This window comes from Schistocerca cancellata, chromosome 3, assembly GCF_023864275.1.
Source record: "Schistocerca cancellata isolate TAMUIC-IGC-003103 chromosome 3, iqSchCanc2.1, whole genome shotgun sequence".
NCBI lineage: Eukaryota > Metazoa > Arthropoda > Insecta > Orthoptera > Acrididae > Schistocerca > Schistocerca cancellata.
In genome coordinates this window covers 485,928,250-485,953,850 of record NC_064628.1, presented here as the reverse complement: position 1 = coordinate 485,953,850, position 25,601 = coordinate 485,928,250, and positions in this window count along the sequence as shown.

Below are 25,601 nucleotides of genomic sequence, written 5' to 3'. Positions count from 1 at the left end.
CAGATACACCGCAAAAGCAACATTGTAAATTGTCACTCATTAGTAACGTCATGATATAATCGTGTAGCTGTCACATAAACTAACCACTGTGTCATCTGGTATCTCCCAGAAAGTACTTTAATTCAGAATGTATTTTCAAGTACACCAAAATGTTGCATTAAAATCTCATTAGCAGTACTGGTAAATGTTCTAAGTATGTGAGCCTTATAGTCGTTACGTAATCATGCAACTAACAAGCAAGAATGCACACACACAATAACACTGTGACGTCTGTTCACAATAACAATGCATTCGTAATTTCTATTTAAATTAGTTCTATTGGTTCTTGACTGGATATTTAACTTCAAACATTGTAGCATGATAACAGTTTCTAAGTGTGACAATGCATACTAGAAATGTGAAGTGAAATGTTTTATGGCAAAGACAAAGTTAAAATGCAGATTATTTTTCAATAAACGGTTTTACATGTGAAATGTGGTGTAAACCTTTGCTCTTCCTAGTATGCAGAGTTTCAACTTTAACGCAATTATCATGTGGTATACGTCGGTAAAGAATACGGGAATATTTCTCAGGGTTAGCGTCTATGTTATTTTTCTCTGAGCCAGCCGGCGCATGCGGCAGCCTGCGGTGCGAGTCATTGTCTGTTCCTTTGTTGGCGCGCGTCGTTATTGGGATTTGGAGACCTAATTTCTACAAATTCACTGTGACGAGAATACCCTGCTCTATTTGAATCTCGCCAGTTCTGGTGCACTTCAAGTCTGTCGTTACGATTATATCATCTGTCATCATGTCGGTAGTTCCTGTAGCTTGTTTCTTGTCGGTTAAGTGGTGGAGAATTTCTACCTGAATTGTAACTGCACGCTGGACCGTTGCGTCTAAAGTTATTCTGTCTCCCGTAATAATAATTATTTTGGTTCCCATATTGTCTGTTTCTCTGATTGTCTCTGTGATAGTCATTACCGCGGAGAGGTGATCTTTCCCTGTAATTATTACTACTCTGCCAACGGTTGTCATACGGGTGGTGTCTGTTTTGGTCACGATTTGTGTTGTGAGAATAGCCTTGTCATGTCCAGTTATTATTTCTTTCATCGCGGAATTGCGACGGATGTGACCTGTAATGTTGTGTTCCTGTTTTCGCGTTACGCGATTGACAGTGTCAATTTCTAGTTCTTGTAACAGTCCCTGAAAAGCTTCAATATCGTCTTTGCAACGTCCTGCTAAAATAATATGTCATAAATGTTCAGGCAGTTTGATTAAGCAAATGCGGATGAGTTCTGAGGGGCTGTATGGGTTTGACAGGTACTGATTCTTGTGCAACATGTCATCAAAATATTTCACAAGACTGGAAAATTCAGATTGTTCGAAGTGTTTCATCATTATGATGCCATGTTTTACTCGGTCTTGTGTGGCTTGAGACCAATATGCTGAGAGGAAGGCATGGTAAAATTCTCCTTCACTGTGGCAATCGTGAATGACCGATCGCATTCTTACAGCTGGTTCATTCTCTAAGTAGCCACACATAAATTCTAACCTGTGCTCCAATGACCAGTTAGGAGGGAAACAATGAGAGAATTGATGGAGCCACGCTTGTGGATGAATGTCGTTGGCAGAATTCTTAAACGTTTTGAATTACGTGTAGTAATGAACAGCTTATAGTCAAAATCATTGTGTCGGCAAGTAGCATATCGGTCATTGTTACGTCGTGTCAGCGGTTCCATCTCAAAATTCGGTGTACCTTGCCAATTTCTTTCATAATTACCGAAATGCCCTGTGTTATTATTTTGTGGCTTTTCCGTATTTCTAAGTTCCTCTTCCCATGTTGGAGCGCGAGTGTCCTCTGAAATATGTAATTCTTGTATTACCTGCGTCAACTGATCTTGTACTTCCCGGATTTCCCTTTTGTACTGTGTATTGATTTGATTTTGATTTTGTTTGAATTTTCTTATTTGTTCATACTCTTCTGTGTCAGTGAAGGCTACGGGTCTTGTGTCATTCAGATCATCATCTACCTTTGTAGATAAGTTAGTGACCTGATCCGAAAGTTCGGCTACTTTCTCCGATAGTGTACTAATTTCCTCCATGTGTCTTTCTGAACCAATTTTCAGGGTATCTACTGTGTCCTTTAAGTTTTCCTGGGTTTTTGCAAGTTGCGTAACCGAATCGGTAGATGCAACTGAGTCAATTTTAGCTTGCAAGGTCTCATGATTTTCATGAACAATAGTTTGCAGTTCTTTTATGGCTGCTTCGTGATTCTGTAATGCATTTTCATGACGCGAAAAAATAGGTTGGAAATGCTCACAAATTTGTGTTTTTACGTCATTACAGACCTTTTGACATTTCGATTCGATGTTATGTAACTCAGTGGTTAAATCTTCACGTGTTTGTTCAAGTGTGGTGTCTTAACTTTTGAAGATTTTGTTCCATTGTGTCTAACTTTTGAAGATTTTGTTCCATTGTGTCTAACTTTTGCTGTGTTCGTCTCTGATTTTGTTCCATTGTGTCTAACTTTTGAAGATTTTGTCCCATTTGCTGCATTAATTGTAATAACAATGCATTAGTGTCTGGAATCTGTTCCTCTACGCTTTTCGGCAGTGCATTTGCACCAGCAACATTCACATTTTGACAAGCAGAAAATGTGTCTTGACTTATTTGAGAAAATGGTGAGGACGCAAAACCTGAATCTACAGTATTTGTAAAATTGTGTCCTGTCATTTCGGATTCCTGAGGCGAGCTGTTGCCGAGCGATCGATCGATAATGCTTCCCTGTTCACTAATTGTTTCACTGCCTACGCCATTGTTTGCCGCCCGCTCCATTTCCCTATGCACAATTACCAAATTACTATGTTGAACATTAGTTAATTCATTACATGGTGGCGTTAACACACTACTTTCGTCTTCACTGTCATTTCTCAGTTTACTTTGGAGCCTTGTATTACGTTTTTCACACGCCATTATTGTCACAATATTTCACACGATAACACAGAAAAACACAATTTGAAGAGCGAAAATAGGGGAACACATTAACATAGCACTGAAAATAATATCTAGTTAATTGCAAGCGCAGCTGCGAAATACTTGGTGCAAATCTACATGCATGCCACAACTGTTTTACTGTACAACAATGAAAGACTGCAACTACAAAGGAGATTCTCTCTACAATTACGCAATAGCAATAAACAAAATCTACACTAATTACACAAACTACAAGAAAAAAATCAGAAGATTCCAGTGAGGTATCCTCGGCTAAGGGTCGACATATGTAACGTCCCCTTAGAAAAATTATACAAGACTGTGCTTAAACTGACACACAATATTATTTAGCGCAACGCAATGTGACTTTCAAAAATCCCTACAAAAGAATGGCCCTGACTAACATTAACCTATACCTTTCACAAATCACTTACCCCACAAAAATCTTCATTACTCGAACTACTGCAATACAGCGAGCGCCACTACTGCCAGCTAAATAAAAGATTCAAACTACGGAAGGCACTAACTACTAGTAGGCATAGTTAGCAAATGAAAGATTTTAGTAGAGAACAAACAATGTATTTACCTTAATAGTCATCAAAAGTCATAATATATACAGCAGTTCATGACATCCATTCTGTACTCAAAAATCCGCCATCTCACTCCCCACATCCACCACTGCTGGCGGCTCACCTCCAACTGCGCAACGCTACGCGCTGTTCACATCCAGCTGCCCAACACTACAATGGTAGACAACAACGCAAACTAGCCACAGACTGCACACAGCACAGCCAGTGATTTTCATACAGAGCGCTACGTAACGTTGCCAATAAGAAAACATAAACAGCCTACTTACACATGCTGAGAAAATTTATGTGAACTGTATTCCAAATTTTCTCTCAGTTGTTCTGCCACTAATGCTGCTGAGTCGGGAGGTCGGTAAAAGGAGTCAATTATTAACCTAGCTCGGTTGTTGAGTGTAACCTCCACCCATAATAATTCACAGGAACTATCGACTTCTACTTCACTACAGGATAAACTACTACTAACAGCGACGAACACTCCACCACCAGTTGCATGCAATCTATCCTTTCTAAACACCTCCTGTAGCTTTGTAAAAATTTCGGCAGAATTTATCTCTGGCTTCAGCCAGCTTTCTGTACCTATAACGATTTCAGCTTCGGTGCTTTCTATCAGCGCTTGAAGTTCCGGTATTTTACCAACGCAGCTTCGACAGTTTACAATTACAATACCGATTGCTGCTTGGTCCCCGCATGTCCTGACTTTGCCCCGCACCCGTTGAGGCTGTTGCCCTTTCTGTACTTGCCCAAGGCCATCTAATCTAAAAAACCGCCCAGCCCACGCCACACAACCCCTGCTACCCGTGTAGCCGCTTGTTGCGTGTAGTGGACTCCTGACCTATCCAGCGGAACCCGAAACCCCACCACCCTATGGCGCAAGTCGAGGAATCTGCAGCCCACACGATCGCAGAACCGTCTCAGCCTCTGATTCAGACCCTCCACTCGGCTCTGTACCAAAGGTCCGCAGTCAGTCCTGTCGACGATGCTGCAGATGGTGAGCTCTGCTTTCATCCCGCTAGCGAGACTGGCAGTCTTCACCAAATCAGATAGCCGCCGGAAGACAGAGAGAATTTCCTCCGATCCATAGCGACACACATCATTGGTGCCGACATGAGCGACCACCTGCAGATTGGTGCACCCTGTACCCTTCATGGCATCCGGAAGGACCGTTTCCACATCAGGAATGACTCCCCCCGGTATGCACACGGAGTGCACATTGGTTTTCTTCCCCTCTCTTGCTGCCATATCCCTAAGGGGCCCCATTACGCGCCTGACGTTGGAGCTCCCAACTACCAGTAAGCCCACCCTCTGCGACTGCCCGGATCTTGCAGACTGAGGGGCAACCTCTGGAACAGGACAAGCAGCCATGTCAGGCCGAAGATCAGTATCAGCCTGAGACAGAGCCTGAAACTGGTTCGTCAGACAAACTGGAGAGGCCTTCCGTTCAGCCCTCCGGAATGTCTTTCGCCCCCTGCCACACCTTGAGACGACCTCCCACTCTACCACAGGTGAGGGATCAGCCTCAATGCGGGCAGTATCCCGGGTAACCACAGTCGTAGTCCGATCGGGAGATGCGTGGGACGAGCTGGCCGTCTCCGACAAACCCCCATCCGGACCTCCACAGTGATGCCCATTGGCAACAGCCTCAAGCTGTGTGACCGAAGCCAACGCTGCCTGAAGCTGGGAGCGAAGGGATGCCCACTCAGCCTGCATCCGAACACAGCAGTTGCAATCCCTATCCATGCTAAAAACTGTTGTGCAAAGAACGTCTGAACTAATCTACAGAGAGCGCAAACAAATCGACACAAAATTTAAACGGTTATTAAAATACAAGATTGCCTAATAAATGCAGTAATGCTGCTACTTGCGCACTTCTGACACACTGCTCGGCGGCGGAGGGAGACTACGCGATTTTACACTATTCGGGTACTAAAACGCGATGCTACAACTCTGTGTAGTAGCAACTTTGTCACTATAAGATTGTTCCTTTCTAAAATCATTTTGTACCTTCACTAGAATATGATACTGGAAAACGTGGGTAGCCTCTGAATCATGAAACCCAGTGAAGATTATTCCGCTCCAAATAAAAGTGGAAGACATTTCTGTAAGACCTATATAGGAATAAACCTACCAAATGCTTCTTACAAATTCTACCCAAAAATTAATAACACTAGAAGGAAAGTTAGTAGCCCCTAATGAAGGAACAAAATTTATTTAGAAAGGAACAGTCTTGCAGTGACAACGTTAATTATTCTACATTTAATTTACTACCGAGAAAAAATACGTTTTCATGGCTCCGTAGTTAACTACCTAAATAATTGCTTTCGGCTGACGTTAATATGCTATGAACCCTCTCAACGCCGGTAAATGTACGTAAGTGGGCCGCAAACCACACTGTAAAATTTAAACCGCTAGAGACGGGGCTGATACAACGACTGTGAATCGTCAGGCCGTTCTGACTGCTCATTTCCCGAAGAGCCAGCATCCCCTCAAAGATTAAGCGAACTATCAACGCGAGGAAACGAGTAAAAATGAGTCGAGTTAGCTGAACAACTATTATGTACACTTATATTACAGAATACACTGGAAAGCAGTACCTGAAAACACGTTAAAGAAAGAAAGGGCCAACTGCTAATTCGGGCACGTCCACATAAATTGAGAGCGAAGCTCTTTTATTAAATTTATTTTCAAATTTTCACTACTAGACTAATGCCCAGAAATTCGTGACTTTTTATCTTAATTGAAGTAATTAACAAAACTTCTGTAAGCATCATTAACACTTATAGTATGTCATAGGTTTTCCTTAGCCACAGTGATAGAAAAATACGGACCATCCAGTCCTTTACCGAACACAGCTCCTTCCCCTTTCCCATCCACAAAATAACTGCGAGTTCCCTTCAGTAGTGTATCTTGATTTACACAGACAGCGTCTTTACGCTTGCCACCACCCACTCAGGACCCGCAGCCTCTTATTTAGAACAGTGTACCCTCTGCAGTCTGCAGCTTTAATATTCTCTCGTCGCATCCCAGACGCTGCTGACTCACTGACTCCGTTTCATTCCAGCTCATGTATCCCGAAATCATTGTTGACCTCTTCACTCTTTTCATTTGTTGTCTCATAAACATTTACAGAGACGGGTTGACACTGATCAGTCGGCTCCCTTCCACCCCGCTGACTTGTTGATAGTCACAAGTGAATTTCGTAGCATATTACCCTTAACAGATAAGTAACACTCTTCAGTTGCCGACCCACATCTCTTAGGTGTTTGTACATAGCCTCGGGGTTCCCTGAACCACAATGTTCCCAAACAACTCCAGGTGTTGTATAGACTCCGTAGCAATGATTAACGTGAACGTGTTAACTTTGTGTGTCTGGCGTTTCCAGGGAATTTGACCTCTGTGCGACGGAAGACTACCCTCCATCTTCCCAGGAACGCGACACAATATGCACTGTTCCCATTGCCCAGGGAGATATTTCCCTTGCGGCTAAGTTAGCAGGTTTCCCTTTTTATCTTAGAGCGATGTATATGGAGCTTACAAACATCTTCAGATTAAAGCCTCACAGAACGATCCGTCACAGGTGAAAGTTCAGCAGTACGGACTGCAACAACTCTATCATTTTTCAGTACAAGGGCAAGGACAACGTAGGATATTTTAACGTGGTGCCTCGCCTTTGCAGTGGTATACCACGATTTTTTATAAAAATTTATTCTTCTATATGAGGTTTATATATCTTTTTTTAATCTATAGCAAAGAGCCTTATTAATTCCGAAAAAAAGGAAGGAAGGACTTAACGTTCCGTAGACATCGAGTATTAGAGACGGAGCGCAAGCTTTGAATGTATCAAGGATGGGGAAAGAAATCGGCTGTGCGCTTTCAAAGGAACGGTCCCAGCATTTGCCTACTCCAGGAATTTGAGGATATAATTTAACTCTTCCCGCCGGCCGTAGGTGGCCGACCGGTTCTAGGCGCTTCAGTCTGGAACCGCGCGACCGCTACGGTCGCGGGTTCGAATCCTGCCTCGGGCATGGATGTGTGTGATGTCCTTAGGTTAATTAGGTTTAAGTAGTTCTAAGTTCTATGGGACTGATGACCTAAGATGTTAAGTCGAATAGTACTGAGTGTCATTTGAACCATTTTGGTGCGCAGACGTTAAGGTCGAAAGTAACTTCCGCATGGCCTGCCACTGCCAAGTAACATAGCTCGATGAAGCTTGAACCGTCAACAGAGTGAACTGCTACAGTATAGTAAAGTGCAGTGCAGTACAGTACAGTACAGAAGGTAACTGAGAGCAATACGCCGTGAGACGAACTGAAATGACACTCTTTTCCAAGGCGAATAATTACACTGACGTCACCACGATTCACGATTCTGCAACGTGCTCCCGTGCTGGTCACAAGGATGGTAAGAAGTTGTCTCCACAGCGGAGATGAGAACAGCTGGATAGTGTTTGGTGCATGTGGACGTGCTACACTACGTGTCCCCAACGCATACCATACGTGCTCGAAGCGCTCATACAGAGTTATTACAAATGATTGAAGCGATTTCACAGCTCTACAATAACTTTATTATTTGAGATATTTTCAAAATGCTTTGCACACACATACAAACACTCAAAGTTTTTTTAGGCATTCACAAATGTTCGATATGTGCCCCTTTAGTGATTCGGCAGACATCAAGCCGATAATCAAGTTCCTCCCACACTCGGTGCAGCATGTCCCCATCAATGAGCTCGAAAGCATCGTTGATGCGAGCTCGCAGTTCTGGCACGTTTCTTGGTAGAGGAGGTTTAAACACTGAATCTTTCACATAACCCCACAGAAAGAAATCGCATGGGGTTAAGTCGGGAGAGCGTGGAGGCCATGACATGAATTGCTGATCATGATCTCCACCACGACCGATCCATCGGTTTTCCAATCTCCTGTTTAAGAAATGCCATACATCATGATGGAAGTGCGGTGAAGCACCATCCTGTTGAAAGATGAAGTCGGCGCTGTCGGTCTCCAGTTGTGGCATGAGCCAATTTTCCGCGGGCTACGTGTGAAACTTGCCCGCACGCGTTCAACCTTTTCTTCGCTCACTGCAGGCCGACCCGTTGATTTCCCCTTACAGAGGCATGCAGAAGCTTTAAACTGCGCATACCATCGCCGAATGGAGGTGAACTTCGTCGTGAAGTGTCTTTGCACTGTTATGACTGACTGATGTGAGTGCATTTCAAGCACGACATACGCTTTCTCGGCTCCTGTCGCCATATTGTCTCACTGTGCTCTCGAGCGCTCTGACGGCAGAAACCTGAAGTGCGGCTTCAGCCGAACAAAACTTTATGAGTTTTTCTACGTATCTGTAGTGTGTCGTGACCATATGTCAATGAATGGAGCTACAGTGAATTTATGAAATCGCTTCAATCATTTGTAATAGCCCTGTACATTGTTATCTACTGAAAGAAATCAGGGCTGAGTGCATCCCTGAGAGCCAAGTAGCTACAGGGGATACGCAAGTCAGCAGAGAAGCTAGGCGGATGCTGTCGGCTGTCTGTAGGTCGTCGTCATCGGCGTCGGCGCCCCGCGAGGTGTCAGTTCGACCCAAATGATGGGCCCGGCTCCCCGCGTCTGCGGCCAAATCGCGCGTACGTGCGTGAAGGGATCGGCCCGATAGGTGCGAATTATCGACGAATTTCCGCGGGTCGCGACCCTGTGCGCAAGGCGCGCTCTCTTTGCTTCACAGCCATTGTCTCTGCGGGACCCATTTAGAGCTCGAGCGCCCCACCGCACCGTAGCGCACGAATCGTGCCTCGGCAAATCGGCGGTCGTGTGCCCTCCCCTGCAAGGACACTGCGGCCCTTGTTAACGTCGGCCCGTCACAGTCTGCCGGCCCGCGCCCGTGGGAACGGCGGCCGGACACCTAGGCAGAAGTGACGAGGCCGCCGGCTGTCCCTCTCTGGCACTCCAAGCGCTAGGTGAATCCCTGCTTTCATTACTAGCTTGCATTTGATATCGAGCACCAAGTTAGGAGGTGCGAAATACGCAAATGTGGTGCCTATCCGGAATAATCTGGAAAATTGCCATAGGTTTATTGTATACTTGCCTGCAAAATGACCTCTACAGAGCTAGGATGACTTGATACTTGAGAGTCGTAAGCATTTGTTTTCAATCCAACTGTAAGTGACACCCGTCTTTTTATACACGTAACCCGTAAGAATATGCCGGAATGTATGTCATATAGCTGAGGCCTTTACAAGAAGCTGCTAGACGAGCAAGAGCGATCACACTCGCTCGCAGCTTCGATAGTCAGCGCTCACAGTAAAAAAAAAAAACGAGTGAAATTACAATGGCCGGCCGTTGTGGCCGAGCGGTTCTAGGCGCTTCAGTCTGGAGCCGCGCGACCGCTACGGTTGCAGGTTCGAATCCTGCCTCGGGCATGGATGTGTGTGATGTTCTTAGGTTAGTTAGGTTTAAGTAGTTCTAAGTTCTAGGGGACTGATGACCTCAGATGTTAAGTCCCATAGTGCTCCGAGCCAGTTGAACCAGCCAGTTACAATGAATTCATACCTTTCGCTGCTTAGAGGTGTTGATAAGCACCAGCGGGGACAGTTGAAAATGTATGCCCCGACCGGGACTCGAACCCGGGATCTCCTGCCTACACGGCAAACGCTCTATCCGATTTTTTTTTTTTTGTGTTCTCATTTTGTTCGCTTTTGTTCGATGCGGATGTTCGGTGCGGATGTCCTATGACACCCGTTCAAGTTCAGTGTTGAGCCTTTAACTCAGTTGTTTTTTTTTTTTGTTTTTTTTTTTTCCTGAGGGCATAGGATAGCGCGACTGCAGGGACTCATCTCTGGCACGCTCCCCGTGAGACCCACATTCCCAACTTTCTGTCCACACACTACATCTGTACTTATTACTCGCGGCAGTCAGCTGCCGATTCCAGTAAGAGTTAGAGCAATGTGAGTGCATCTGCAATGAAGGTCATTGACCGGTAAGCCTTATCTATATGAAAATGGTATCTGTTCTTTCGGACATGTCCGAAGTGCGGGAGAAGCGCAGGAGAAGTGTCTTCTAAGGAATGACCATAATTAGTTTCGGCGGTGGCATGACGTGAACGTATATGCTTAACTGCATAGTGCTTAAAATGGAGAGCAGCTCTTTGTAAAATGATGAAAAATAACTTTCAGTCCGAGTTACGAAATTCACAGATACATCAACATCAATTTACAACACGTCAGTCCAGGATGTTTATATGATTATGGTATGCGATGTCGGCTTGAGATTGTAATATTTCTGGCTTTGCAGCCATCATATTCAGGTACAAGAAGCTATTCTAGAATAGTTGAGAACGCAGAAGTGGCAAGATGACGTAATACGGTGAGAGTTACCGATGACAGATGGTTTGTTCAGTTCGGGTATCGTGAGAAAGACCGCCCAAATTGTGCTCCTTCTCCGTAACTGGCTGCTGCGTTCGGAAGTTGCGCCCAAAAATGATAATCTTCTGTTATTTGTGTTAGGAAAATTAAACAGCGTATTTACTTGCAGCCGCGCGGGATTAGCCGAGCGGTCTGGGGCGCTGCAGTCATGGACTGTGCGGGTGGTCCCGGCGGAGGTTCGAGTCCTCCCTCGGGCATGGGTCTGTCTGTGTTTGTCCTTAGGATAATTCAGGTTAAGTAGGGTGTAAGCTTAGAGACTGATGACCTAAGTAGTTAAGTGCCATAAGATTTCACACACATTTCCTTTTTTGTATTTACTTGCATTTCAAATTAAACCATCTCTCAACATCGTACTATCATTCCATTATTTCACAAGTATTAATAACCAGCAGAATAATAAACAACTGCTAAACATAAAGGCAGACGAATCACTTCGGTCATCTTCGGATCGCACCCATCTTGGATGGTGGGCGAAGTTGTTCGGCTGCAAGGTTGCCAAACGTACGAGGTTCCTGGTACAAATATGAGATTTGTGGTCTGGTGTACAAGGTACGAGGACACGGTCAGGATCGCAGAGTTATGTACGAGATTCCGACACAGAAAATTTCATGACATGATTTTTTGCCGGCCGCGGTGGTCTAGCGATTCTAGGCGCTCAGTCCGGAGCCGCGCGACTGCTACGGTCGCAGGTTCGAATTCTGCCTCGGGCATGGCTGTGTGTGATGTCCTTAGGTTAGTTAGGTTTAAGTAGTTCTAAGTTCTAGGGGACTGATGACCCTAGATGTTAAGTCCCATAGTGCTCAGAGCCATTTGAACCATTTTTTTTAATGTGACTTCTGAATTTTGTCAGTCGCTTGAAGGATGTTAAGCTTAGCAGCTCGGATTTATTAGTCAGCTTTGATGTGGTCTCACTTTTTACCAAAGTGCCTTTAATGGAATCATTACATCTTATTGGTAACTTATTCAGTGCAGAAATGACGGCCTTGTTTGAACATATACTCTCCTCAACGTACTTTTTATTCAATGACGAATTCTTTGAACAAACAGACGGCGTCGCCATGGGGAGCCCTTTGTCGCCTGTGGTAGCTAATCTCTTTATGGAGGACTTTGAGGAGAAAGCACTTGAGTCTGCTGTTTTAAAGCCTACGGTCTTCTGGCGGTACGTAGATGATACTTTTGCTGTATGGCCTCATGGCAGACAGGAACTGGAGAAATTCCTTCATCACTTAAACTCATTACATGAGAACATCAAATTTACGATGGAGATTGAAAAAGAGGGCACTTTACCATTTCTAGACGTGCTAGTACGCCGTAAAAATGATGGGTCATTAGGACATTCTGTGTACAGGAAAGCGACTCACACAGATCTGTATCTCCAGGCGTCAAGCTGCCATCACCCAGCACAAACAGCCGGTGTTCTCAGTACCTTAATACATCGAGCGCATATAATATCGGATGATGAAAATCTCCACGCAGAATTAGAACACTTGGAGAAGGTTTTCAAAGAGAATGGCTACACTTCTCGCCAAATACGGAAGGCCATGCGCAACTATCATAACAAGAAGCAACGCACTGAGGACGCAGATGATGACTTTAAATCAACTGCGTTCCTTCCATACGCCGGGAATGTGTCGTCGAAAATAGGCCGATTACTGAAGAAAAATAAAATCAAGGTTATCTTTCGTCCACCAGCTAAGAACCGTGCCCTGGTTGGCTCCGTTAAAGACGATTTACAACTGAAGAAGGCAGGCGTCTACAAAATTCCCTGTGAATGTGGCGCTGCATATATTGGCCAGACGACAAGAACTGTCCATGAACGATGTATAGAACATGAAAGATACACCCGTCTGCGGCAACCGTCAAAATCGGCAGTAGCAGAGCACTGTATTTCTTTGGGACATTCAATGGAATACAATGTAACAAAAATTTTATCCCCGGTTTCCGGTTTTTGGGATTCCGTAATCAAGGAATCAGTGGAAATACGTCTTGCCAATAATCTTATAAATCGTGACAACGGCTTTCAGCTGGATAAAAATTGGAATCCTGTTATTAAAATTATACAATCACAGCGGAATCGACAGTGTCATTCGATACTCAATGACTAGATGAACCTTTATTTCCACCACCGAGGGCAGCACGTACAACTCGGGCGCGAGATTCGGCATAAATACCGCGACTGCACCTGGGCTCTTCAGTAGTTGTGTACTCACCTGATGATGGCCGGACGTCTCTGGGCCGAAATATCGTGGCAGAATGTCGACGGGATCCGGCTGCATACCCGGAAATTATTAGAAGACATTTTTTTTAATTTTTTATTGTGGGCAACAATTTACAGCGTAAATAGGTCTTTACATTTTGGCTACATTGGGTGTGCTACATGAAAAGTAGACGCACTGGCTATGTTCGTGGATTTTTTTTATTTCATTTTAATGTAACTTTTAAAGTTTTCCTAGTTCCCTTTGCTCCCACAGTTTTCCTCGGAATTCGTCGGCAGAGTCCAGAACGTTCCGTAGTTTTACGCACTGCTGCCAGCGAAAGCGATTTGCTGTATGTTGCACTACAATGAACAGAAGTTCACTGTGCAGTGGACGCGATAGTGTTAATGATGATGATTGTGATGATGATGATGATGATGACATTGAAATGTAGAGTCCAGAAGAATGCAGCGCCTGCGACTGATTTGTTAATGATTATATCCGTTCTGACTATTAAAATAAATTTTTACATTGTTTTCAATGTAATTCATGTCTTACTCATTGAATAGTGTGACATCATGATTTAGTTTTTTCTATATTTCATATTCATTGATATAAAAAATTACCGTAATCTAATATAAACTGCATAAATACGCGTTTTCAGCATATGACCGAGCGCGATGGCGCAGTGGTTAGCACGCTGGACTCGTATTCGGGAGGACGACGGTTCAATCTCGCGTCCGGCCATCCTGATTCAGGTTTTCCCTGATTTTCCTAAAATCACTTCAGGAAAAGGGCGATGTGGATCCTTTGAAGGGGCACTGCCGACTTCCTTCCCCACTCTTCCCTAATCCGATGAGACAGATGACCTCGCTGTGTGGTCTCTTCCATCAAATCAACGCCTTTCAGCAAACGTGTTTACTTTCGTGCTGTTTACACCACAATAAGCGAAGACTGCGTGCCCGTTGGCAATACTGCGAAGAAGCCATATCACTGTTACGTGGTTCTCAGCAATTCAGAAACTATTAAACATAATAATACTCGAGGAGTATAGATCTATTCTCTATAGTAATACATTAGACTCGTTCATTTCCTAAATATGGCGCAATCTTCTCGAAAATTAGCGGTTCTGTTGCTAAATTTTTGCATTTTTGAGTTGCAATTTTAATTTCTAAAATAAACGCTACATGCCTGTGACTTTCTTATTACTAAATAAATTAATTGTTTTATTGTAATAATGACATTACTAAATCTTTATTTATTTGCAATTCATAAAACATAATTAGTTGTAAAGCCTATCTCTGGAATTAATTTTAACTAGGTTTCGAATTTTGCACACTAGAGCACGTGACAATGAGCACGAGGAAGTCCAATGGAAATAAAATTATTTTTTTCTCATTGATATTAATTTTCGTTTCAGTGGCCTTCAGCAACATAAAAAATTGAGGAAAGATATGCAATCGAATACTGAAAGTCTAGTCTAAGCTACCTCTAAAGAAACGTCTCATCATTTAATAGAGAAAGGTGTCTTCCCTATGGTTAGTTAGCCGGAAATCCGCGAGGAAAAAATTACGTTATTCGTGTTTGTCGTCTCTGACTATCACAAAAGCGAAAGTACTACTCAGCCTAGAGTAGATGGCCCCTTCCTCCGATGCTTACCGAAAATTACCGAACTTAAACCGTAGCGCTGGCAACATATGCGGTCTAACAGTGCGTGGTGCGGTATTATTTCAGTAGATATTTCATAATGAAGTATCCACACTTTTTAACGCGAAAACATATGCAACGCTGTTTAACGAAATCGGGCGATTGTTACAGCGCGCTGAGCTCACAGTGCATCAATAGTTCAACGCAGATGTGTTTCCGGCACTGACAACAGCCCGCCTCGCCGTATATAGCAGTATCTGCTTTTCTCTGTTCCATTGTCTAATTGTTTGTGCTCCCTGTTTACCTACAATTATGAGTGATTGGGAGGAAGTCAGTGGCCGTTCCTGTACCCTTACTCCACCAAGAAAAATACCCAGAAAAGGCAGCTGGACAAGAAAAAAGGAAGGTAACACATCATCGCAGCATTGCTCACAAAATTTTTGACATCAGTGGTTAAAGGATCTGGCTCTTAATGACTGGATTTTGCCAGACACCAATGTTTATTAAATTTAAGTGTGCATTTTGCTTCCGAACATCGATGGTAACTGAAATATCTAGCCGGCCGTTGTGGCCGAGCGGTTCTAGGCGCTTCAGTCCGGAACCGCGCGACTGCTACGGTCGCAGGTTCGAATCCTGCCTCGGGCATGGATGTGTGTGATGTTCTTAGGTTAGTTAGGTTTAAGTAGTTCTAAAGTTCTAGGGGACTGATGACCTCAGATGTTAAGTCCTATAGTGCTCAGAGCCATTTTTTTGAAATATCTAATTTGAAAACTCACGCCACTACCAAAAATATACAAACTACAAACCTGGTTCTAGTGTAAAAACGCAAACATTAACATCGCCTGTATTCCAAAAAAGTGTAGCTCCACAAAATAAAGAAAAAGCTCGAGCCGAATTTAAACTTGTTGCTTTTTTGCAGAGCATAAAATTGCATTTTCGGTTGCTGACCATTTGATATCTTTATTAAAAGAATTTGTGACGGATTCTAGATTAATTAAGGAAATAGAGCTCAGACGAACTAAAGTATCAGCAGTGGTAAAGGACGTTGTTGAAGAAGGTCATAAAGCAGAATTAGCCCAAAAAATAAAAAATTAAAACTTTTCGGTCACGACGCACGAGACAACCGACATTTCAACGGTCAAAACTGCTTGCTATTTTGATCAAGAAGCTCAAAAAATATATAGCACATTTTGGAAGTTACACATTTTAAAGGAATCACAATAGTGAAAAGTGTTTGTCACTCAGCCCATTTGTGTGCCAGCAAAGGATGTAAACAGTTACCTGAAAGTGTAGAGCAACTAACTCGTGATATTTGTAACTTTTTTAAACACAGTGATAAAAGCCAGTTCGATTTTCGTAACTTGCAGTCATTTGTTGAAGTGGAGCCCCACAAAATTCTTGAGCCATCTCAGACAAGAGTACTTTCACTGTCAGCAGTGGCTAAAAGAATATTAGAGCAGTGGGAAGCCCTAAGTCTACTTTTTATCGATTTCACGACAAATTGTGCATTTAAAGCCAAAGCCGATGTGCGAAATCGAGCAGTATTTATTTCTGAAAAACTCAGCACCTCATTCTGCAAATTTACTTTTGGTTCCTTGAATGCTCGCTCCCTTTATTTAATAAACTCATTCTGGAATTTCAAAGCGAGAAAGTAATTTCCAATCTACATGTGAAAATACGTGAACTTTACCAGGAAATCCTATTGCGTTATTTACAACATGACTGTGTCATGAGGCCAAACCTAGGTGAAATAGACCCTGAAAGTCAGCGACATCAGCTCCATAACACTGAACTGTACCTTGGCGTCAAAGTGTACGAGTTCTTAAGATATCTAGATGTGGTCAGACATCCGGCAGATATTGAACAATTCTTCTCATGTTGCAAAAATTTCTACAGAGTTGCTGCCACAGAATTAAAAACCTATACAACATGGAGGATCCTGTCCTGTCAATGTTACAAGTTTTCAAACCAGAAGCAGCGCTCTCTCAAAATTTCAGGAGCCGTTTCCCAGCATTAATATCTCTTATTGCAGTGGATCCGCTGATAATTGCACCATATGATCACGCAATATATATATATATATATATATATATATATATAGACGATCAGTGGAGACGGCTGCCAAACGCACAAGCTCGGTATCCTGAAGGATTGAATGAAATTAATGAGCCAGATAAGTTTTTGGATCTTTTACTAAACACTGAAGATTTTCTGAGCTGGCTCTTTTTGCTGTAACTGCCCTGTCCCTACCTCATACAAATGCTGACCGCGAGCGAGTTTTCAGTAAGGTTAAGTTGATAAAAACAGACAAGAAACTGGTTCACTGTGGAGAGTGTGAACGAACAATTCTTGCTGCATAGAGCGCAAAAGGACCAACACGTACTGGAAATTGCGTCAATTTTGAACCGACGAAAGAAATATAGAGCCATATGACTAGAGAAAAATTACACGGCAACATAAGAACGATGTCAGTGAGACTGAGGATGTACCCGATATTATATTTGGAGACATAAACTAAGACTAGAGAATACTACAAAAAATTTCATTCTTGTATGCAAATATAGGTTAGATGGCGCCACAGTTGTGTGATCTGTGGCGGTGTCGTGGCCTAAGTCGCGCCTCTAATGGTAAGCCAGGAACGAAAAATGCTTCAGCGTCACCAAAAATTTGCACAAGCAACGAAGAGGTTTTTCCCGCCAATGACAGGGGAATATACTCCAGTCAGCTAACAGAACAAGTAACTAAAGTGCCTTAAAGATCGTCCAAATAATAATTTATCATGTACCTGTGTAATTTTATAAACTAATAAATTATCACCTAACTGTTATATCTCGTCGTGAAACTATTTATCAATGTGAGTTCTCATTTTACCTCAATGTATAAATGCGATTTGCGAATCCTTTGCACTTCCGAGAGTGAAATAAAATTACATCACAGTTGCTAATCGATATTAAGCATTCACGCATTCCAGTACGTCTCATCTCACCGCCTCTACCACCCCCTCCCCACCCCCCCACTCCCCCCAGGCCCGAACAGCCGTGACGAGTAATGTGTCCAGGATTTGGGTCTGGAAAATGCGGCCACCGTAACATTTTATTTGTTTAATTCGAAAATTTTTAAATTAACAAATGTCAACTAAATTCACACACATTCAATGCGTCTTACTTTTGGTTTTATAACATTTTAAATGCTTGATAAACGAACGAGGTATGTAAGCCAAAGTACGAGGTTTTTGGCTATTTATGTACGAGGAAAAAAGTTCTACGGTTGGCAACGCTGTTCGGCTGTAAGATCAGAACTGATTCGGCAGTGTCGGAGGACAGACGGCGGTCAGTGTCAGATGTGATTAGTAATCCACGGCCGCGCGACATTAGCCGAGCGGACTCACGCGCTGCAGTCATGGACTGTGCGGCTGGTCCCGGCGGAGGTTCGAGTCCTCCCTCGGGCCTGGGTGTGTGGGTTTGTCCTTAGGATAATTTAGGTTAAGTAGTGTGTAAGCTTAGGGACTGATGACCTTAGCAGTTAAGGCCCATAAGAAATAAAAAAAAGTAATCCACGGTTTGTAAAAATAGAGCTGGTTCGGCGGTGGCGGAGGAGAGACATGTTGTCTGCCGCGGTATCAGTTAAGACTCAATTTGCAATGTATAGTTTGTAAATGTGAGAGCTTAAATTACGGAAATACGCTGTCCATTAATTTTTTGAAGAATAGAAATTATTTGTGACTCTAAAGTGGAATGTAATTGTGCAGTTTCTAATGTTCTGCCAATAAAAAGCGAATGGCATCCCGCACGAACGAACTGATTGGAAATATAATTATTTCTAAAATAACAGTTCCTCGCTAACTGTATCTTACAGCTTGTAGATAACGGATTAACAACCTACGTGCTATTTACTGCGCATGGGACAACTGTAGAAGACTACAGGTTGGTGAACATGTGGTAGAACTTAAGAATTCCACTCAGGGTGATGGAAGCAAATAGGCACGTCGCGTGTTTGAGAGCATGACTGTGGATAAAAATTGTTGTACGAGCTATAAAACTTATCACTTCCCTCATGTTCACAATTTTGGAACATAAATTCTCTTGGTGTGGAATGAAATGTATTGCAAAAATCTCATGTGCAATGAGCTACAATTTTACAATCTCTCCTAGTTGTCACGAAACCGATATTTCGCCCAACCATAGCTGTTGCGCCATGTGTAGACACAATAACTAGATCCCTCCATTGCAGACCCATATTTTCAACACTCTCTTGCATACAAGCGACGCCGGCCGTGTGGCCGAGCGCTTCTAGGCGCTTCAGTCTGGAACCGCGCGACCGCTACTGTCGCAGGTTCGAATCCTGCCTCGGGCATGGATGTGTGTGACGTCCTTAGGCTAGTTAGGTTTAAGTAGTTCTAAGTTCTAGGGGACTGATGACCTCAGATGTTAAGTCCCATAGTGCTCAGAGCCATTTGAACCATACAAGCGACAATATCTGCTCCTATTCCAGTGTCTTTCTACGGAACCAAATCATTAGTTCCTCTGTGATGTTTGGACTACTATCTTCTCCGCGAATGTAAACGGCCAACAAAGTAGTATCAGAAATGTCTATGCACACATACAGATTCAAAGAAAACACAATCCATTTTTTGCAAGAACCATTACCTTAACTGAAACTTTAGTAGCTTTTTCTTGAATTCTGCTCCGAACAGTTGAACGAGAGAAACTAACCGTCTTAAACACTTCCAAGCCTCTCAGGAGCTATATGCTCCGCTGCAGATACCAAACACATGGCCGGCCGGAGGGGCGGAGCGGTTAAAGGCGCTACAGTCTGGAACCGCACGACCGCTACGGTCGCAGGTTCGAATCCTGCCTCGGGCATGGATGTGTGTGATGTCCTTAGGTTCGTTAGGTTTAAGTAGTTCTAAGTTCTAGGGGACTTATGACCACAGCAGTTGAGTCCCATAGTGCTCAGAGCCATTTGAACCATTTAATCAAACACATTGTTATAACTCTCCTTCAGTGAAAAAGCGCAACGCTTTGGTGACCTAAAATAAAATATGATAAATACTTGGGATTTGCAGATGCGATAGATGACTGTTCCTCCTGAAAATAAAAATTTATTATCACTTAAAATTCTTGGGAAAAATCGTTCAGGAGTTTGTTTCTCTGTTCGCATATGGAGAATACTTATTACAGTCAAATCACTTTAACAGAGGTTTCTTTAGTTTTTTCAATTCCCTCCCGCTCGTCAATTTCCAAGTGTCCGTAACCTTTTGCGTGAAAGGTGTTGTAATGTCTCTGAAAAGCGACTTTTTTCGTTATGTTCAGGGCTTTGAAGCACACTAAGCGTCTTACGCAAGTTGAAACGGTTAGAGAGACAGGGATTTAAGTATGATAAACCCTTTCCCCTCAAAAATACTTCTCTCTTTCATACCTCCTCTGTAATACCACAGATGACGTGTCACTGATCTCATTTGTACTAAAATTGCAGTAAATGCGAGGTGCGTATTTGCTTGACCGCTCTGAGTGAAGTGCAATAGTTCTAATACACACATCAAAAAAAGTTTTGCATAACCTCGGTCCCAAAAGATCCGGAACCTGTACAAAAATTGGAATAGAGATAAACATCAACATCATTTCCTCCTTTTTTATTGCTCATGGAAGCCACACATCGCTTGTACCACCATACAGCGAGGCCTTCAGAGGTGGTGGTCCAAATTGCTGTACACACCAGTACCTCTAATACCCAGTAGCACGTCCTCTTGCGTTGATGTATGCCTGTATTCGCCGTGGCATACTATCCACAATTTCATCAAAGATCATCAGATTGTCCCAATCCTCAGCGGCGATTCGGCGTAGACCCCTCCGAGTGGTCCATGAAGACGAATGCCTCGCCAATCTGCTGCCGATATGGTTGCACTATCGGTCGGAGGATGGCATTCACGTTTCGTACAGCCGTTATGGCGCCTTGCATGACAACCAGCGGCGAACGTCGACCCACATAAGGCCACCCCAAAACATTAGGGAACCTCCACCTTGCTGCACTCGCTGGGCAGTGTGTCTAAGGCGTTCAGCCTGAATGGGTTGCCTCCACACATGTCTCCGATGGTTGTCTGGTTGGCGGCATATGCGACACTAATCGGTGAAGAGAACGTGATGCCAATCCTGAACAGTCCATTCGGCATGTTTTTGGGCCCGTCTGTACCGCACTGCATGGTGTCGTGGTTGCAAAGACAGACCTCGCCATGGACGTCGCGAGTGAAGATGCGTATAATGCAGCCTATTGCGCACGGTTTGAGACTTACCACGACGTCCAGTGGCTTCACGAAAAGCATTATTCAACTTTGTGGCGTTACTGTAAGTGTTCCTCCGAGCCATGATCCATAGGTAGCTGTTATCCACTACAGTAGTAGCCCTTGGGCGGCCTGAGCGAGGTATGTCATCGACAGTTCCTGTCTCTCTGTATCTCCTCTTTGTCTAAACAACATCGCTTTGGTTCAGTCCGAGACGCCTGGACACTTCCCTTGTTGAGAGCCCTTCCTGGCACAAAGTAACAATGCGGACGCCATCGATGGTATTGACCGCCTAGGCATGGTTGAACTACACAGACTACACGAGCCGTGTACCTCCTTTCCTGTTGGAATGACTGGAACTGATCGGCTGTCGTCCCCTCCACCTAATAGGCGCTGCTCATGCATGGTTGTTTACATCTTTGGCCGGGTTTAATGACATCTCTGAACAGTCAAAGGGGCAGTATCAGTGATACAATATCCACAGTCAACGTCTGTCTTCAGGAGTTCTGGGGACAGGGGTGATGTAAAACTTTGATTTGTGTAAATGTTCACCGACCTGCAGTCTTCTACAGTCGTCGGCCGTGAATCTGTTATCTTGAGGCTGTAAGAAACTGTTAGCGAAGAACAAATCAAATTTACAATCATTTCGTTCATACGGGATGCCACTCGCTTTTTATTGGCAGAACACGAGAAACTTCACAACTGCATTCCACTTTAGAGTCACAAATAATTGCTGTTCTTTTTGGTCTATCTGGAGAGCATTTGTGGCTATTTACCGTTTGAAAGTGAAGTACGCTGGCTGAGCCGAGGTAAAGTCCTTGAGAGACTTTTTTAGAAATTCAGAGTGAAATACATGGACATGAGTGATAACCCTGTTGCCGAACTGAAAGACTAACGGTAGACAGCAGATTTGGTCTTCCTCTGGGTCATAACATTTCGTATGAATATTTTGAATTGAGCGTTACAGGTGGAAACGTGTTAATTTCAGATTGGATTTAAGATGAACCTCTCTTTGTTGAATAGACAGCTAGAAAGTTTCAACACCGCTTATTTTTCCAAGTTGTCATCTTTATGTATTGAATACTAATTCATTGAACTGTGGATGAAGCCCGACCAACATTGATCAAAAATGATAATGCATTGAGAATGGCTAGTTTCTAGCTGAAATCTAGATCTGCCAATAAAATTTCAAAAGGACAACTGAAAGCTGAAATCTATTATTTACAAGACGCAAGAATGTTGAGCGAATACTTATGGCCTTAATGCATGTAGAACTTCGCGAGTGCACAGAACCAATTGGAAGATATCTTTGCCTAAGATATACACTACCGCTCATTAATTTCAATACACCCAATACATGACATCTAGTTCTCTGCAGATAAACTCTAATACCGTGGGTACAGGTGAGGAAGCAAAAGACTAGAACAACAGTTGTACACATGTCACGATTTTTGTTTCTGGAATACAATAGTATTCAACAAAAAATGTTGTGTACAAATACGTTATGTACCTATCTGATATGTTTGTTTACCTACGAGTATTTGCCGACGGGCGCCGCATTTGGTGCACCTGTGATGTCCGCAGCGAACGGCAAGCATTGCTACGATACATAACATTTGGTTCCTGCACGTCAGTTCCTTCGTGACACTGAAGTGCGCACATCGTTAATATGGCTCAACGAATGCACAGATATCGATAGAAAAACGGGCTACAATTGTAGCACTTAGCCAATCAGGTTTATCTATTCGCCAATTTGTGAAATGGTGTAGTGTGTCTATACGAGGAGTGCAATACACCCATCACCGCCAGAAGGCAACAGGTAGCAGTAAGGACATACCACGACCAGGACGACTTCGTAAAACAACTAAAAGTGATGATAAATATATCAGAATTACCGGTAAGAGAAATAGATTCAAAACAGCGCCCCAAATTCGTGCAGAATTGTTAGAAACGAAGACAACAATATCTGTTGTAACAATATGAAGGAGACTGACTTAAGCTGGCTTGAAAGAATGTGTCACAGCAAGAAAACCCCTTCTAAGGTGCATAAATATACAGAAGAGACTTGAATGGGCTAGAAAACATAGTAATTGGACATCGGAAGGTGGACGAAGGTGTTATTCGCCGATGAATTGAAGTTCAAGATTTTTGGAACCAGAAGGAGAATATTTGTTCGCCAATTAGTAGGGGAAATTGTAGCCCAGCTGTGTTCTACCTACAGTTAAAGACGATGGAGGTTTTATTATGGTTTGGGGATGTTTTGCCGGATAGAGTTGGCGACATTGTGAATCAGAGCCAGTCCCACCGCATACTTCAGTATCATGCAATGCGAAGTGGATTGCGCTTAATAGGGAAAGGGTTCACCTTACAACAGGATAATGACCCAGAACATCTGTCGGCATACTGTACGCACTACATTGCATCAAAGGAAAAACAGAAAGTACTGAATGATACGGTATGGCCGTCCCAAAGCCCGGATTGTAATCCCATTGAAATGGTCTGGGATGAAGTGGACAGACGTATCAGGGAAGTTAATATATCCAGCAAGGAACATCTCTGGAATATTGTTAAGGATGTGTGGAAACATATAGATTCACGATACCTACAAAAGCCGACTGACCGCATGCCTCGGGTTTGTAAGGGAGTCATTAAATCCAAAGGAGGATACTTTGATGAAAGTAAAATATGATTGTGTTTGTGCTATGTATGTGGAAGTTAATATAATTATATTTTGTGAGAAATAACGTTTGGTTTGTGTTGCAGCCGGACGGAGTGGCCGTCGGTTCTAGGCGCTACAGTTTGGGCCGCGCGACCGCTACGGTCACAGGTTCGAATCCTGCCTCGGGCATGGATGTGTGTGATGTCCTTACGTTAGTTAGGTTTAAGGTGTTCTAAGTCTAGGGGACTGATGACCTCAGATGTTAAGTCCCACAGTGCTTAGAGCCATTTGAACCATTTGTGTTGTAAATCTGAAATACCAGGGTGTATTGAAATTAATGAGCGGTAGTGTACGTGTAAAGTAACAAAAATGGTACCATTCCTTGTCAGAGGTACTGCTAATGGCAAGTAGTGTCAGGCTGAGAGAGTGGAATTAGGCAGAAGAGGAAAAATAAGGTAACGAACTTAAAGCAATAAAAAATTAAGTTACAAGGTTCAATCATGATCTTCTTGACCGTCCGTAATGCGCAACTGATTGCCTCTCTACAGGCTATAATTATCTAATCCCAATCCCGTAAATCTAAAAATTACACCTAGTTTCTGCATCGTTTGCTTCCGAGACCGGTATTCCGAATCGGCACAAAAGAAATGAGACTGCTCGCACTACAAAGGCAGTACTTGTGGGGACTTCCTAGTGTCAGTTTTTAACCTTAAATTAACGTCTCGTTATAAAGTGACAAGTTTAGTACAGAAGTGTTGGGTTCCGCCTGAATTCTTTTCTTCATTGTTTAGTACGTTACTGAACGTCGTTTTTCGTTAAGAGTGGGGAGGAGCTCACCTATTTTTGTGTTCCAGAGGAACGCAAGGAGACAGCGACAGGAAACTGTTTTCCCGCCCCCACTGAGTGATCGATTTTTTCACAACCCGATTCCAACAAGCTATCTCTCACTAATATACCACACCAAAATTGTACTTAGTCATGCGGTGTCACATACGGTTTCTTCATTCCTGTTATATCGGCTACGTAACGTGGCAGTGACGACTAACATTAATTACATATCATTAGTCTTTGTAATATTTTTCACTGTGTTTGGTACAAGGTGGTATATGATACGCCCAGGGTGACCATCATACTAGTAGACTGTTAAAATCGGGAACGCTATGACCATTAAATTCCACAACTATTAAACCTACAGCTGTCGAATGATAATCACTGAATAGCACTAATTTGATATTTACGAGAGACTCCAGGTGCAATAAGTTCTCGTACTAATCACAGTCATAAAACAGTATAGCCACTACTGAATTCTCTAAACTATTAACTTTAATAAGGCCTATTTCGACTTTGGAATGTGGAAATTTTTTTCCTATGTGCTGCCTGCTGCCAGAGTATTACTTTTGCTTAGGCGAATATACGTTTTAGCGGTGTGGAACAGAGCTTTTCTTATTCACTTCCCAAAACCAATAAAAACCTTTTTATTTTTGCTTTAAAGTAGATTCACATTTGATATGAATTATTGACGTCACTTTTTTATTCTTGAAGTTAAATCTTGACTTTGTGTTTATAACCCTGTAGTCACCTGACCAGAAGTCTTGTTCCTCCTGCCACCGAACTTCACTAATTCCCACTATATCTAACTTTAACCTATCCATTTCCCTTTTTAAATTTTCTAACCTACCTGCCCGATTAAGGGATCTGACATTCCACGCTCCGATCCGTAGAACGCCAGTTTTCTTTCTCCTGATAACGACATCCTCTCGACATCTATAATCCATATTACAGCTGTTCTGACTAGATGCCTCTCCTGTTGTCTCATTTCTCTCAAGCATCGTAAGATAGATGAAACCTAACA